This window comes from Dipodomys ordii, unplaced genomic scaffold, assembly GCF_000151885.1.
Source record: "Dipodomys ordii isolate 6190 unplaced genomic scaffold, Dord_2.0 Scaffold203, whole genome shotgun sequence".
Taxonomy (NCBI): Eukaryota; Metazoa; Chordata; class Mammalia; order Rodentia; family Heteromyidae; genus Dipodomys; species Dipodomys ordii.
In genome coordinates, this window is record NW_012267419.1 from 793,178 (window position 1) to 798,106 (window position 4,929).

Consider the following 4,929-nt stretch of genomic DNA (forward strand, 5'->3'; position numbering starts at 1 on the left):
GGACTCTGGTCCCTTTTCTGGTGAATGGTCATTTCCTGAGGCAGAAGTAGTGTAGTTATCACCCATGTCTTTTTCTTGGGGAGTTTATTTATTTATTTTGACAGTGCTGGGATTTGAATTCAGGGCTTCCTGCTTGTTATGCAACACTGTATAACAAATGTCTTTCATTTACTAAGATAAACACACCAAGCATTTATTTGAAACATGAAAACGGTAAGAAGAAAGTAGTGGTTTATTTTGGTAAACAAATGCCTCTTCTGACATCAACAAGGAAGTAGAAATCACTTCTGACTTATATTACTGTCCTGCCCCTGAAAAATATTTTTAGTCACACAAATTACTAAATACCACAGTATGTACTTTGCCAGAAATAAGGGCTGATAAGCACTTGAAACTAGAGTGTGATTGCTACTTGGAGGAAGAGACTTAGATGGGCAAGGAACCTCCTGCTGGGTACAGGCACGTGTACACAGTCATGGTGGCAAATCACCAGTGAGAGGATCTACATACTCAAAAATGTTTGAATGTTGTGGAAATATGGACATCTGTCTTCCAGTTCTTCAGGTCTCCTGTTCTTCCTTCAATTTTAAATTGTTATTATAAAGTGATGTACAGAGAGGGTTACAGTTAGATAAGTCAGGTAATGAATACACTTCGTTTAAGATGTGTTCTTTTTTTTTTTTGGCAGTTGTAGGGCTTGAACTCAGGGTCTAGGCGTTGTCCCCAAGCCACATTGCGCTCAAGGCTAGCACTATTCCACTCCAGCACCACTTCCGGTTTTTGAGTGGTTAATTGGAAGAATTCCATGGAGACTTTTCTGCCCTAGCTGGCTTTGAACCTTGATCCTCAGATCTCAGCCTCTTGAGTAGCTAGGATTACAGTCCTGCACTCAGCTAAGCTCTGTTTTTTTTTTTTTTGTGTGTGTGTGTGCCAGTTCTAGGGCTTGAACTCAGAGCCTGGGCACTGTCCCTGAGCTTCTTGTGTTCAAGACTAGCACTCTACCACTTGAGGTACAGCACTACTTCCGGTTTTTTCTGTTTATGTGATACTCAGGAATCAAACCCAGGGCTTCATGCATGCTAGGCAAGCACTCTACCACATTCCCAGTCCTAAGCTGTGTTCTTAACCAAGACAACTTTTGGCGCTTATGAAGGGAATTGGAGGGAATTGGAGGGAGGGAGGAGGGTTATTGTTAACAGCTGAACTACGGGCAGATTAAATATATTGTTAGCAGTTTGAAATCATCTCCCCCCCAAAATGATGACATGATGAGGCCTTACCTTTAGTACTTTGTAATCATATGAAATGGTATATAGGTTAAATACCACAACATCCCGCTCAGCACCTTCTGAGTGACCTATTGATTATGACAAACTAATTTAGCAGTAGGAGCACCATGGATGAGTATTTTTTTAAATAAACCTCTTGTGTATATTGGACTTTTAAGTACTTACATATCTTTCTGAATTAAGCTATGATTTAACACGGGGATTAAAAGCTAGATGGAGGTCAATGGTTAAAAGGTAACTATTGCAAATCAAGTAGGTTGTCAGGCCACATCCATTCACTTGTATTCAAGGGTATTTAAGAAAGGGACTCACAAACAATGGGCAGGTACCCTCGGATAAATGGGCTCAAGTAGAGAGCTCTGTTTTGGAAGAAGCGGAGTTCTTTCCAAAGTGAAACCTTCCAATTATGTTCTCTGCCACCAGTTTTAACTCTTCCTGCTTTTGTCTCAAGAATTATTCCTATGATTCCTTCATTTTTTGTCAGTCATGGAGCTTGAACTCTGAGTTTGGGCGCTGTCCCAGAGCTCTTCAGCTCCAGGCAAGTGCCTGCCACTTTAGCCACAGCACCACTTCTGGTATTCTGGAGATAAGAGTCTCAAGGGCTTTCCTGCACAGGCTGGCTTTAAACTGTGATCCTCAGACCTCAGCCTCCTACTAAGTAGCTAGGATTACAGGTGTGAGCCACTGGTGCCCCACTGCTCCCCTCCTCTTTTATTTTTATTTTATTTATTTATTTTTGGGGGTCCGGTCGTGGGGCCTGAACTCTGGGCCTGGGCACGGTCCTTCAGCTCTTCAGCTCAAGGCTAGTGCTCTACCACTTGAGCCACAGCGCCACTTCTGGCTTTTTTTTCTTTTTGCTTATGTGGTGCTGAGGAATTGAACCCAGGGCCTCAGGCATGCAAGGCAAGTGCTCTACCACTGAGCCACCTTCCCAGCCCCCCCCTCTTTTAATATCCCTTCACAAATCAACTTCATACATCTTAAAACACATTATTATGTATGTATTTTTTTGTAAGTACTATGTTTTAACTTGGGACCTCCTGCTTTGCTAGGCAGGCACTCATCACTTGAGCCATGTCCCTAGTCTTTAGTTTTTCTCGTATTGGGACTTGAACTCAGGACTTCATGCCCTCTTTAGGCATTTTCTGCTTTTTGCTGGTTAATTGAAGGTAAGAATCGAATTTGTCTGCCCAGGCTGGCTTTGAACATCAGTCCTCAGATCTCAGCCTCTTGAGTAGCTACGATTACAGGTGTGAGCCACCACTACGTGGCTCTCCAGACCTGACTTTAAAGACATTGACAGTTACTACTAACACTGCAGAACTTTTTCCAGGTGCTGGAGACTGTATTCAGAGCTTTATAGGTATCATCTCTGATTAATCTGCCAAGTCCTTTTTTTTTGTGGGTATGCTGGTACTAGGGCTTGAACTCAGAACCCAGACACTGTCCCTGAGGGTTTTTTTTCCTCAGAGTTAACACTCTATCAGTTTAGTCACTTCTCCACTTCCAGATATTTTGGTGGTTAATTGCAGATGAGAGTTCCACAGACTTTCCTGCCTGGGCTGGCTTTGAACCACAATCCTTACATCTCAGTCTCCTCAGTAGCTAGGATTTAGGCTTGAACCCACCTGTGCCTCACTACTAAGTACTTTTTAAAGATTGTAGTGCTGGAAATTGAATTGAAGGCCTCACACATGCTACACAGTGCTTGACCACACCAAAACACTAATAGTACCCCTAGTAGTACTTTTTGTTAAGTATCTTTACCTCTTACAACCACAGTATGATGTTGCTACTGTTATTATCTGTGTGTGTGTGTGTGTATGTGTGTGTGTGTGTGTGTGTGTGTGTGTGTGTGTGTGTGTGCCTGCCTGTACTGCGGTTTGAACTCAGGGCCTGAACACTGTCCCTGATACTTCTTTTTTTTGGGGGGGGTCCGGTCATGGGGCCTGAACTCTGGGCCTGGGCGCTGTCCCTCAGCTCTTCAGCTCAAGGCTAGCACTCTACCACTTGAGCCACAGCACCACTTCCGGCTTTTTCTTTTTGCTTATGTGGTGCTGAGGAATTGAACCCAGGGCCTCAGGCATGCAAGGCAAGCGCTCTACCACTGAGCCACCTTCCCAGTCCTCCCTAATACCTTTTGCTAAAGGCTAGCAGTCTACTACTTGAGCCATAGGTCCAGTTATGGCTTTTTTTTTTAAATTGTGAAAATACCGTACACAGGGGTTACAATTACATGGGCAAGGTAATGAGTACATTTCTTTTTTTTAATTTTAATTTTTTATTGTGAACATACTGTACAGATGGGTTACAATTACGTGGGCAAGATAATGAGTACATTTCTTATCAAGCATTGCAGCCTCCTCCTTTGTTTACCCTTCACATCCCTTCCCATCTCCCTCCCCCACCCCCCTCACCCTGGGCCAAAGTTGTAAAGTTCGTTTTTCCACATAATTTCTTTTCTTTTTTGGGGGGGGGTCCGGTCGTGGGGCCTGAACTCTGGGCCTGGGCGCTGTCACTCAGCTCTTCAGCTCAAGGCTAGCGCTCTACCACTTGAGCCACAGCGCCACTTCCGGCTTTTTCCTTTTTGCTTATGTGGTGCTGAGGAATAGAACCCAGAGCCTTGAGCATTCAAGGCAAGCGCTCTACCACTGAGCCATCTTTTCAGCTCCCACATAATTTCTTGTACATCTTATTGTTGCAATTTTGTAACTAATTGGAGGTTAGAATCTCATGGGCAGGCCCAGACTGGGTCTTGTGAACCACAATTCTCAGATCTCAGCTTCCTGAGTAGGTAGGATTATAGGTATGAGCCATTGGCACCTGTTTTAAAGGTGATATAAAAACAAAGTTTGCTGAATGGTTAACCTGACTGAATCTACCTATCTACTTTGTCCAATCCAGGTCTTTTGATTCTAGGGTCTACATTCCTGACAGTTCAGAGTTCTCATTTAGCCCTACTGTGTGCTATCTCCATCATCTTTCTTTTTTTTTTCTGTCTCAGTCTCCCTGACTGTCAGTGCATGCATCAAAGGCACCTCCTTGGCGTCTACAGTTCTACATACTCCTCTGAGTCACCAGAATTGTGTCTTGCTTTCCTCAGCTCTTCAGGCTAGCACTCTACCACTTGAGCCACAGCACCACTTCCGGCTTTTTCTGCTTATGTGGTGCTGAGGGCCTCATGTATGCAAAGCAAGCACTCTACTGCTGAGCCACCTTTCCAGCCCACTTGACCCATTTTTTATGGCCTGGTGTCAACCCTCCTTGCTCTGGGAAGCCTTTTCTGAGCCCTCAGGAGGAACCAATAATTTTGTATTAATTACTCACTTTTTTATTTTTTGTTGGTTGTGGGGCTTGAACTCTGGGCCTAGGTGCTTTCCCTCAGCTCTTCAGTGCAAGGCAAGTGCTCTACCACTTGAGCCACAGTGCCACTTCTAGTTTTCTGGTGGTTTATTGGAGATCAGGGTCTCACGGACTTCTCTGCCAGGGCTGGCTTTGAACCTCGATCCTCAGATCTCAGCCCTCTTAGTAGCTAGGATTACAGATGTGAGCCAGGCTAATTACTCACATTTTATTATGTCCACCTTCAGTCTATTCAGCTAGGATGTAACCCTTGTAACCCCTTCAGTACAAGTACGAC